General features: G+C 47.7%; 1 protein-coding gene across 2 annotated transcripts in view; it reads right to left on the reverse strand.

The window, feature by feature from the left end:
• The window catches only part of SEMA5B (semaphorin 5B), a 492183-nt gene that overhangs the window by 193356 nt on the left and 285810 nt on the right, over window positions 1–13017 (reverse strand). The gene's annotated exons all lie outside the window — the stretch shown is intronic.

A 13017-nucleotide genomic window follows, 5' to 3' on the forward strand; every position in this document is an offset into this window, starting at 1 on the left:
TCTCAGAAATTCAATGCAACCAGCGGATGGCGCTCACATTCCACATCAGTCTGCAGGAATACATTACCTACAGTGGGAAGACAGGTCCTCTTTATTAGTGTTCAGGAGCCAGGCGAAGGAATTCTCTGATTGATATTTACATTGCCTGACCCTCCCACCCCCCTCTAATATTTGTCTGTGGATCCCAAATAATAATCAGGTGTTGTGCCCCCAGGAGCTGGTTATGTGGCCCCCCCATCCCCCCCTCAGACCCCCCCCCCCCATCCCCCCCTCAGACCCCCTTCATATTCACGAACCCGGCATGATTTACATTTCTCCATTGAAGTGTCAGAACACACAGACTGCCCTGTAATCTGTCTGCCAGGAACCAGACGTGTTTACTGCGTGCGCTCCATATATGGGGATAAAAGGAGTGCAGGGCCCCGGGGCCCGACTATGATAAAAGCTTTATTTATAGGAAACCTAAACACAGAACTAAAGACACCAGATAAGAGCAACACCATTATGTTATACAGGAGTGACATCACAGCTCTCCAGATATAAGGTATATTATACAGGAGTGACATCACCACTCTCCAGATATAAGATATATTATACAGGAGTGACATCACCGCTCTCCAGATAGAAGATATATTATACAGGAGTGACATCACCGCTCTCCAGATATAAGATATATTATACAGGAGTGACATCACCGCTCTCCAGATAGAAGATATATTATACAGGAGTGACATCACCGCTCTCCAGATATAAGATATATTATACAGGAGTGACATCACCGCTCTCCAGATATAAGATATATTATACAGGAGTGACATCACTGCTCTCCAGATATAAGGTATATTATACAGGAGTGACATCACCACTCTCCAGATATAAGATATATTATACAGGAGTGACATCACCGCTCTCCAGATATAAGGTATATTATACAGGAGTGACATCACCGCTCTCCAGATAGAAGGTATATTATACAGGAGTGACATCACCACTCTCCAGATAGAAGGTATATTATACAGGAGTGACATCATCGCTCTCCAGATATAAGATATATTATACAGGAGTGACATCACCGCTCTCCAGATATAAGGTATATTATACAGGAGTGACATCACCGCTCTCCAGATAGAAGGTATATTATACAGGAGTGACATCATCGCTCTCCAGATATAAGATATATTATACAGGAGTGACATCACCGCTCTCCAGATATAAGGTATATTATACAGGAGTGACATCACAGCTCTCCAGATATAAGATATATTATACAGGAGTGACATCACTGCTCTCTTGAACAGTGTAAATATGTCATCAATCTGCTGCAGGCACGAAGGTTCATTTCCTTAGTCTCCCCTCCCCAGTAATCAGACGGCAACATTGTAACTCTGTAGCAAGTCAGAAGGATGAGAGGTTGCAGCAGGAGCTGATCTGCGTTAGACATTTGAGAACACCAGCAAGTAGCTGGTAAAAATGTGTGATGCCTGAAGAAAGATGGCGCTGTCCTTCTGGAGAGAAAAGCAGATGAAGGCATTGTCAGGGGGAGTCCTGTGATCTCTACAGTGCTTTGAAAAAGTATTCATACCCCTTGACATTCCCCACATGTTGTCATGTTACATCCAAAAACGTAAATGTATTTTATTGGGATTTTATGTGATGGACCAACACAAAGTGTCACATAATTGTGAAGTGGAAGGAAAATGATAAATTATACAAATAAATATGTGAAAAGTTTGGGGGGAGGGGCATTTGTATGGCGCCCACCGGAGTCAATACTTTATAGAACCCCCTTTCTCTACAAGTCTTTTTGGGGGTGTCTCTACCAGCTTTGCCCATCTAGAGAGGACATTTCTGCCCATTCTTCTTCTTTGTAAAATATCTCAAGCTCTGTCAGATTGGATGGAGAGCGTCTGTGATCAGCAATTTTCAAGTCTTGCCACAGATTCTCGATGGGATTTAGGTCTGGACTGTGACTGGGCCATTCTAACACATGAATATGCTTTGATCTAAACCATTCCATTGTAGCTCTGGCTGGATGTTTCGGGTCGTTGTCCTGCTGGAAGGGGAACCTCCTCCCCGGTCTCAAGTCTTTTGCCGACTCTAATCAGGTTTTCTTCTAAGATTGTCCTGTATTTGTCTCCATCCATCTTCCCATCAACTCTGACCAACTTCCCTGTCCCTGCTGAAGAAAACCATCCCCACCACATGATGCTGCCACCACCATGTTTCACGGTGAGGATGGTGTGTTCAGGGGGATGGGCGGTGTTAGTTTTCCCCACACATAGCGTTTTGCTTTTAGCCCAAAAAGTAGAATTTTGGTCTCATCTGACCAGATCACCTTCTTCCACATGTTTGCTGTCCCCTCCCCCACATGGCTTCTCACAAACTACAAACAGGACTTCTTATGACTTTCTTTCTCCAATGTCTTTCTTCTTGTCACTCTTCCATAAAGGGCAGATTTGTGGAGAGACGACTAATAGTTGTCCTGTGGACAGATTCTCCCCCCTGAGCTGTGGATCTCTGCAGCTCCTCCAGAGTTACCATGGACCTCTTGGCTCTTCTCTGATGAATGCTCTCCTTGCCCGGCCCGGTCAGTTTAGGTGGACGGCCGTGTCTTGGTAGGTTTGCGGTTGTGCCCATACTCTTTCCATTTTCCGATGATGGATTGAACAGAGCTCCGTGAGATGGTCAAAGCTTTGGAGATTCTTTTATAACCAACCCTGCTTTATACTTCTCCACAACTTTATCCCTGACCGGTCCGGTGTGTTCCTTGGCCTTCATGATGCTGTTTGTTCACTGAGGTTCTCTAACAAACCTCTGAGGGCTTCACAGAACAGCTGCATTTATACTGAGATTACATTACACACAGGTGGGCTCTATTTACTAATTAGTCGACTTCTGAAGGCAATTGGTTCCTCTAGATCTTAGTTAGGGGTATCACAGTAAAGGGGGGCTGAATACAAATGCCCCTCCCCCCACACTTTTCACTTGCATCAGTTATAATTTTCCTTCCACTTCACAATTATGTGACACTTTGTGTTGGTCCATCACATAAAATCCCAATAAAATATATTTACGTTTTTGGTTGTAACATGAGAAAATGTGGGCAATTTCAAGGGGTATGAATACTTTTTCAAGGCACTGTAGAGATCACAGAACCCCCCCACCGCTGACATTGCCTTCGCCTGCTTTTCTCCCCAGGACAGCGCCATCTTTCTTCAGGCATCACACAGGGGTCCACCAGCTAATGTAGAAAATTCCAAGGGGTATGAATACTTTTTCAAGGCACTGTATATATGGAAGTGTTACTCATTAATCCGGAAGCTGCTCCTCCCAATGCGTTATACGGACGCAGGGACAGGTGATCTAATATCACGTTGGGTGACAACAGATAATAACGGTGTCATTTGGTGGCCCGATAATTGTATTGCTGGCGCTAAGTGATGATTGGTACGGTATTAATAATAGTGAAGCGCCACAAAGACGCCGCCGCCGCCTCGCAGCGCACGGATAACCCCGCAGTCGTTCGCGCTCGTCACGACGAGTCCCCTATGCATTCCTTAACGCGTCTGTTCTCTACGAGGGTTAAAGCGTCGACTCCATTAGGAAAACAGCAATTCCCATCGACCTTTCTAACAATTCGCCATCGGCGGCTTCTGCGACCCCGGGAGTAAAAAAATAAAAAAATACGCGTCTTATTGTCCCGTAAGAAAAAAAAAAAAAAAAACTCCTCTCCCGCGCCGATTGTTCCCTTCCCTGTAATTTTGTTGTCAATTTGAAGAGTGTTATTACGCCGCGCTCACATTCCCCTCTTTAATTTCTTCGCGCGTTCTATGTTTGCTTTCGGCTTTCCGCACACGTTCGGAAATAGGATGAAATGACTAAGTACGGTGGGGGGAGGGGGACGCCTTCCACCGCCGATGAAAAGGCTGGAGGAAGCTATCATTATTATTAAGTGAAAATGGGCCCGCGGCATTACAGCGTTTAACCCGCTAAATTTATTCTTTGCGGGGTGACTAATACGCAAAAAAAACGCACGAAAATCCGAGAGTGACGCAACGCCGAGAAGGCCTGCCCGGCTCGGAGATAAAAGCGGGCGGCGCACTGGAAGGTGATATTTGCCGCGGCCGTGTTCTACCGGGAGAGGCGGAGAAATCTGACAGGCGATACAATTACCCGAGATTGAATTACAATGTAACAACCGTAACGGATCGGCGATCGCTACATTGCGACTGTCTTCATCTCATTCACTTCCCGATGGCAAGACGTAAAATATACGGTGCGGCTTCGAATCGGTTTTACCGGGGGTTATAGATTAGGCTATCAGCCATAACCCACCGCTGTATTCGTTTTCAGCCAGCAATTCTCTTTTTCATAAAAGCGATCCAAGCGGCTAATAAGCCTCCGGATCGCTTTCAGAAGCGGCAGGAGGAGGGGTAACCCCCCCCCCCAACCCACCCCTGCCGGCACCTGCCAGTGTTTCTCTGGTTTATGGTTTTTTTTACTGGAGTGCCCAGGAAACGAGCCGATGGTTCGCGTTGTTGACCATAGAGGCCATTTCTGATCACCTCTATGATCTTGGAGGACCAGGGTGACGTGACGTCATGACGTTACTTCTGGTCTAGGGCAGAAGGAAGTTTTTTTTTTTTTTTTGATCTTTTGCAGGTAGAGGAGAGATTTGGGGTGTCAGTGGGGGGGAATAGTGCCCCATCATCGGTGTCAGTGGGGGGGGAATAGTGCCCCATCATCGGTGTCAGTGGGGGGGGAATAGTGCCCCATCATTGGTGTCAGTGAGGAGGGGGGGGAATAGTGCCCCATCATTGGTGTCAGTGGGGGGGAAATAGCGCCCCATCATTGGTGTCAGTGGGGGGGAATAGTGCCCCATCATTGGTGTCAGTGGGGGGGAATAGTGCCCCCTCATTGGTGTCAGTGGGGGGGAATAGCGCCCCATCATTGGTGTCAGTGGGGGGGAATAGCGCCCCATCATTGGTGTCAGTGGGGGGGAATAGTGCCCCATCATTGGTGTCAGTGGGGGGGAATAGTGCACCATCATTGGTGCCAGTGGGGGGGAATAGTGCCCCATCATTGGTGCCAGTGGGGGGAATAGTGCCCCATCATTGGTGCCAGTGGGGGGAATAGTGCCCCATCATTGGTGCCAGTGGGGAGGGGGGGGGGGGATAGTGCCCCATTATTGGTGTCAGTGGGGGGAATAGTGCCCAATCATTGGTGTCAGTGAGGGGGGATAGTGCCCCATCATTGGTGTCAGTGGGGAGGGGGGGGATAGTGCCCCATTGTTGGTGTCAGTGGGAGGAATAGTGCCCCATCATTGGTGTCAGTGGGGGGAATAGTGCCCCATCATTGGTGTCAGTGGGAGGAATAGTGCCCCATCATTGGTGTCAGTGGGAGGAATAGTGCCCCATCATTGGTGTCAGTGGGGGGAATAGTGCCCCATCATTGGTGTCAGTGGGTGGGGGGGGGAATAGTGCCCCATTCTTGGTGTCAGTGGGGGGAAGTGCCCCAAGGGGATAACAAAAGGGGTGCATCTGGCCCACAGGCCCCAGTTTGCAGACCAGATATTTAACCGAATACGGTAAGGAGAAGGAAGTGTTTCGGTTTTGGGTCAGGATCAGATTTTCATCGTAAACATCGTCATTCGCATCTCTGCGGCACCCGGGAGTCGTCACCTGCAGATTACTTCTAAAGTGAGACTCATTCCGGAGTGCCGCACAATTATCTGCTTCACTGATGCCGAAACGTTGGTGAAGCAGAACAATTAATTACCGGCGCGCCGGGCTGCGATCTTCCGCGCTCTTCTGCTCGCTCGCAGATAAGAAATATCTATCGGCTTACCAAACGGCTGGGATGGAGGGAGAGTGGAGCCCCTTCATTCTGTACATAGGGGGTCCTCTGCACCCAGCACAGCGATGGGCCAAGGTGCTCATACACAGTGCAGCTCACAGCAGCCTCGGGGGAGGGGTGAGGAGAATCAGAGCAGCGGCTTCACTTCACACATATGAAGGGGCGATTGTTAGAGCATTTGTTTTTCTTTAGGCACATGAGGAAATGTTTTTGCCTATCGCATGGTGCAACGCGTTGGTAAGCCGGAACAAAACGCTGCAACAAAATCCGCCATGAACTAGATCTGGGGCTGGCAGCCTTAAAGTGGAGATCTTCCAGAACAATATGGGAGAAGTCAGAGATCGCCGGGCAGAGTCCCGCCTCCTCACACCTGATTTATACCCCGATTTTCCGTACTGCCGCGTTGCAATTGCATGCATTGCCCGGCAATCATGCTGCCTCCTCACCACCTGACAAACACGCCTGGATCGCTTTTCAGAGGAGCAGCAGTGCCTGCTACATTTGTGAATGTGCCCTCAGTTGCATTCGGAAGCGGGACCCTTAGGGCTGATTCACACGTAAAGTTGGGGGGGCTGTAAAACCCTACGGTTGAATGTTTTTTTTTTTTTTACCAGCTAATTGCCAGCTCCGCTCTCTCCACAGTTACTCAGCTGTTGATGATATCCTGCTCGTCAGTCCTGCCCCACTTAAGCTGTCCAGTACAGAGCTTCTCTGCCTTCGCCTTGGTCAACATCACATTAACGATCTCCTGCGAGCCTGTTCAAGACTTGCTTTGCTGACATCCCTTCTGGCTCCAGATCCTGCTTGCTGTTGCACTACATTGATCCCTGACTTCTGACTTGGCTGACTGTCTGTTCCGGTTCCTGAACTCTGGCTATGTTTTGACTAAGTTTGTTCTTTTTACTTTTATTATTAAACAAGTGCGATTTAACTGTACTTCTGTCTCGGCCTGATTTCATGGTTTCTGACAGGCTAAGGGCAGCAAATCCGTACACTGCACTGCACCCGCGGTGTGGGTAAGCCGCAGCACATCAGTGTGAAAGCAGCCCTGTACTATTATGCCCGGTGTATTGCTTCACACTCATCTGAAGATCTCTTCTTTCCTGCTGCTGGTGCCACTCTGGAGACCGCTAGCCAGAATAAGAGGTGGCATGCTGGCAGTGGCGGCCCATCTATAGAGGGCGCACGGCCGCCGCCTCCCCTATCCATGCGTCTGGCCCCCTGATCTACACATCAGTGGCACTGGACTATGGATTGCAACGCGGCGGGGGTGTTTTTTTGAAGCACCTGATGAGTGCCAGAGGCTCTAATAGGCTTCAAAAAAAGGGTGGCGATAGTCGTGTGACGATAGCCAATGAATCATCGCTGTTTTCACACTAAAGTTCCTCCCTGCCAACCAGGAGTCAGGTCTTAGACCTGTTTCCTGATTGGCCAAAGCCTCAGGCGATCCTATTGAATGCCTAGCACTTTGGCAAAAGAAAAAGGGGAGACACACAGCGGAGGAAGCCGCTAAAAGAGCGGGCACTGGAGCCGCTGCCTGCACCACGCCGCCCGCAAGGACCCTGCTGGAGGACCCAACAGCCCACCACATAGATCGGGTAAGTTTTGGACCGCTGGCTGCCCCGGGGTTGGGGGTATTGGCAGATGGGGGGGGGGGGGATGGTAGTGCCGTGCCGCCCTGGGGGGTTGTTTGCGACCCCCCCCCAAAAAAGAAAAACCCACCAGCCGCCATTGAGTGCAGGTGGCATCACTCCACATGGTACAGGAGCTGGCACTAAAGAGGAGGCATCTGATTACATCCCAAGTCCCTACTACACCTCCAACTTTACAAGCGCATTGCACTCTGTGTGGGATGGTGGTTCAGCGAGCCCAGACCGCAATCTACCGGTCACCTGTCTGCCATCTACTGCTTGCTGACCCCCAAACTAGATGTTACATGTAGCCATGTAATAGGGTAACAATGTAACTATGCAACAGTATAACTATATAACAGTATAACTATGCAATTGTATAACTATGTAGCAGTGTAACTATGTATTTGCATAACTATGTAATTGTATAACTATGTAACTATGTACCTAAGCAACTATGTAACAGGGTAACAATGTAACTGTGTTACTATAGAAATGTGTAACTGTGTAACTGTATAACTATGTAGCAGTGTAACTATGAAGCAGTGTAACCAGTGGCGGCCCGTCATGCAGGGCGCTGCCCCGCTCCTATCCATGCGTCCGGCCCCCAATCTACATGCAGGGCACCGGACGCATTGGATTCCATTGGTGTTTTTTTTTTTTGGAAGCACATGATTAGAGCCTGAGACTCTCATAGGCTTTAAAAAAGGGTGGGCTCAGGGCGCAGAGCACTGCGCCCCGAACCCACCCAGTTGTGTGACAATAGCAAATTAATATTCACTATTGTCACACTGATTCTCCTCCCGGCCAATCAGGAAGCAGGTGACCCGACTGGGGTGGCTGGGGGTGCATTGTTTGACTGCACCCCCCCCCCCCCGGAAAGTATACCATCAGCAGCCACTGAGTGTAACTATGCACTTGTGTAACTATGTAACAATGTAAATATGGAGCAGTGTAACGATGTAATTGTATAACTTTGTAACAATGTATCAGTGTTGTACTCTCGGCACACGCAGGGCTCTGGTGTAAACTGCCACCCCTAATAGGAAGTCTCTTGTTTTTGCATTGGGTCTGCACTGAGAAACGCAGCTCAACGCGTTCGGTGTGAAAAGGTCAAAAACTGGAGAGCCTTGGTGAGAATCGGGGAGCCTCTCTGCACCCCAAGGTCCCTAATGGGTTAAAGTTGCATTGTGCGGACTCTCCGACTTGAGCACAGCTGCGGCATTTGCTGGCGAGCACAACGCTGTCGCTCATTGCCCGGCTGGCTCGGTAGCCGTCATTTTGTCGCTGCGAGCGGATTAGCGAGGGAGTATTAATGGATTTCCGACAGCTGATAGTTCTCTAACCCCCCCTCCCTCCCCCCCCTGGTCCCCCAGGTGACAGGTGATGTATTATGCGGAGTCCCACCTAAACCCGCCGCAGCATCTCGCCCGGCTCAGCGGGGACCTCTCACCACAGCAACGCGATTATTAAAGTGTTTTATGCAACAGTTGCTCTTGTCTGCAATTAAATCTCCAAACACAGCTCTATGGCTGCCGGCCAGGAACTGGGGAAAAAAAAAAAGGCTGATCCATCGCCGCGGCGGAACAATATAACCGGAACTTCACCGGGCGCAACGTGTCTGAAATTATAGATCTATGGTCGGTAGACTCAGCCGCCCCCCCCCCCCCCCCCCCGCCCCCCGGCTTCGCATCGGATAACAGCCGCTAAGGGGACTCAAATTGTCGCTTCTATGAACTTTCCAAAACTGCCTATTAACCGCTTAGCTGCTGCAAACGCTGAAAAGCGAAAGCGACGCCCACTGCGCAACGTCCCGGGCAGCTTGCAGGACCAGAGAGGTTAATGAGGGCAAAATAAAAAAGGGGAAACTCCATCCAAACAGGGAGATACCCGGATGATGCGTTTATATTGTGGACGCATTTTACCCACCCAAATACTTTTTAAATGATTATTATTAAGGTACTTATATAGCGCCGTCAATTTACGCAGCTTTACATATACATTATACATTCACATCGGTCCCTACCCTCAGGCCGGGTTCACACCGCTGCGATGCGGGAACGCCGCAAATCCGCGGCGTTTTCCCGCATCGCATTACTCCCGCCGGCAGTTCACACTGCCCTATGCGGACGGCTGGGAGTGTCAATGATATGTTAATGACACCCCCAGATCCGTCCGCATATCGCAGTGCGATCTGCCGACTCGCACAGGAATCGGATCGCATGGTGTGAACCCCCATGCGATCCGATTCTGTTGCGGACCAAAAAAAGGGTCCCGTGCGAGTTTGCTGCGGGACCGATGCGAATTCAGCCATACTATCTGTATACTATCTGTATGGCTGAACTCGCATCGCTACGGAGATCGGATGTGATTTGCGGTGCGAATCACATCCGGATCTCCCCCCGCAGCAGTGTGAACCCAGCCTAAAGGAGCTTACACTTCTAAGGTCCCTAACTCACAATCATATACTGGGGGCCAATTTAGACCGAAGCCAATTAACCCCCCCCAGCATGTCTTTGGAGTGTGGGAGGAAACCGGAGAAGCCGGAGGAAACCCACACAGGCACAGGGAGAGCATGCAAACTCCAGGCAGGTAGTGTTGTGGTTGGGATTCGAACCAGCGACTCATTTTTACATCCAGATGGAAAGTGGGACTCGGCACTCCTGACAGCCTGAATACTATATTCAGACAGAAAGTCTCCTCCTAGGCCACATCAACTGACGCGTTTCGCCCCACCCACAGGGTTTTAGTCATAAATGTTCCTCATAGATGTTCCGTCATAGAGATCTTTGGTATATTAGACCCCAGATGTCTCAGTAAAGAGGACCCATCACTGCCCATGCTTACAAAGGATGTTAGCAATAAAGTTCATCAGAAACTAACAAAATTAAAGAGACAGTGTAATAATTTTTTCTTTTTTTTTAATAAAAATTAAAAACATTTTTTAAAGCGCACCTGTCCCCTCCATGCTTGCACGCAAAGACGACTGCATACGTAGGTTGCGCAAGCATATGTAAACAGTATTCGGGAGGTATTGCAGTGATTAGACATGTGCAATTCGTTTAGTGACAAATTTGTTAATTCGTAAATATCTGAATTAACGAAAGCCCGTTTAATTTTTTCTGAATATTCGTAAATTCGGAATTAGAAAATCCGAAAATCCAAAAATTTGAAAATCTGAATAGTTAATAACTTAACTATTACTATTAAAATTATAGGTATTGGAATTTACTTTCAAATTTGGCTGTTCGTGAACGTAATAAACACGAATTTATCCAAAGTTACAAATGATCCGAAATAACGAATGCCGCATCTAAACAAATGGAACGGAACGAAATAATAATAAAAACGTTTTATTAATATTATTAAATAGTTCCGTTCCATTTGTTTACACGCGGCATTCGTAATTTCTGGTTAATTCGTAACTTCGGATCAATTCTTATTTGATATGTTCACTAGCAGCCAAATTTTAAAGGAATTTCCAATACTTATAATTTAAAGTGGAGGACCACCCTGAAAAAAAAAAAAGAAATACATTAAAAATTACAAAAAAATCATTAAAAAAAAAATGAATTTTTTTTTTTTTTTTTTTACTTACCGTACCAGAAATGCCTGTTGCTAGGCACATCATCCTAATCTGCCTCTGCCTCCTCTGCGGAGATCTTATTTCTTCTCTCCTCCGTGCGGCGTCTTCTGGGTAATGGGTCGCGCTGTGTTCTGGGAACTGTGTGTCCCAGAACACAGCGCGTCCCATTCACAAAGCGCTGCGTGACTCGCGCATGCGCAGTAGGAAACGGGCAGTGAAGCCGCAAGGCATTCTATTCCCTTAGATAGAATGGTGGCGCCGGGACCCGAGACCGAGGAACGGGTCGGCCTCGGGCAGCCGACATCGCGGGGGCCCTGGACAGGTAAGTCGGCTTATTAAGTCAGCAGCTACAGTGTTTGCAGCTGCTGACTTTTAATTTTATTTTATTTTTTTAACCGGCCCTCCTCTTTAACCACATGCCGACCGGGCCATAGCCAAAAGATGGCTACAGCGCAGTCGGCTTATTCTGGGAGGGCGTCCAAGGACGTCCTCCACGAATCTTGCTCCTGCACGCCCCCTGGGGAGCGCACCCAGGAATATCAGTGACCACCGGGACCCGAGGACCCGGCGCATAACGGATCACAGTAAGGGCCGTCTTTAATATAGATTGGGCCCTGGGCAAAAATTTTCTTGGGGCCCCCCCCCCCCATGCAATTTCCCTCTCCACCTACTCTGAGAAATACAATAAATAGCAGCTAAACCTAAAATCAGTTTTCTGTATCAGATCAGGCAGCTATTGTGATTGGTTGCCAGAGGTTACAGCATATCATTACTGCTTACTGACTGGTTGCTAGAGGTTACAGCACACATTACAGCTCACTGATTAGTTGATAGAGGTTACAGCACATCACCTCCTCACAGCAGGGGAGCATGATATACATAGGAATGCCACCTTTATTTACATATCAATGCCGCCAGCCGCAGCTATTTACTTAGTATTGTCGCCGCTATTTACATATGAATGCCGGTTATTTATATGTAAACACAGGGTATGCAGGTGAGTCACTTGCACACAACAATAGGGCAGAGCTGGGCAGCATTAGTAGCAGCACTTCACACAGATATTAGGACACAGCACAGGAATAAAACTTCAAGGGAAAAGGGAATTTAAACCAGGATAGCGGGCAAGTATGAGGCAGCTGTTTTGGGCCCCACAACAATGACAGGGCCCAGGGCAGCTGCCCCTTTTGCCCTGCCTTAAAGACGGCCCAGATCACAGTAAATGGCCGCTGATAGCTACCTACAAAAGAAAGCTCTATTTGTGTGAAAAAAAAGGACAAAAATTTCATATGGGTACAGTGTTGCATAACTGAGTAATTGTCATTCAAACTGTGAGAGAACCAAAACTGAAAATCGGTCTGGTTAGGAAGGGGGTTTAAGTGCCCAGTGGTCAAGTGGTTAATAGTTAGTTATTATAAATTAGTGATTCTTTCGAATTTTCAGATTTTCTTTCTTTTTTTTAGGATTTTCGAATGCTCGAATTTACGAATTTACAAATTTATGAATTCGTTAATTTTTGAATTTACAAATTCATTAATTTAATTAATTAGAATTTACGAATTGCGATCACAACCAACGACCCGAAAAACGAAAAAAAAAAAAACGAATTAAATGAAAACGAACAAATTTTTCGGCAGTGCACGTCTACGTACGTTTATAGCGAGAGCAATAATTCTAGCGCTAGACTTCGTGTGTAACTCTAATTACCCTTTCAAGGCTTATAAAGCAAGGCATGATGGGACTTGTAGTTTTGCAACAGCTGGAGGTCCGTTAATTGCATATCCCTGCTCTCGGGGTCTCTGCTTAAAAAAGATATACTGTTTGGGGGTCCTAAATCATTTTCTAGCACAAAATGCAGATTTTTACACTTATGTGGCAAGTGTCAGAATTGGCTCGGGAAGCACGTGGTTAAACATTACTCAGGGGGCTTGGAGTACAAGAGAA

Source organism: Lithobates pipiens, unplaced genomic scaffold (genome assembly GCF_037356315.1).
Source record: "Lithobates pipiens isolate NorthernLeopardFrog02 unplaced genomic scaffold, aLitPip1_a1.2 Scaffold_22, whole genome shotgun sequence".
Lineage (NCBI taxonomy): Eukaryota > Metazoa > Chordata > Amphibia > Anura > Ranidae > Lithobates > Lithobates pipiens.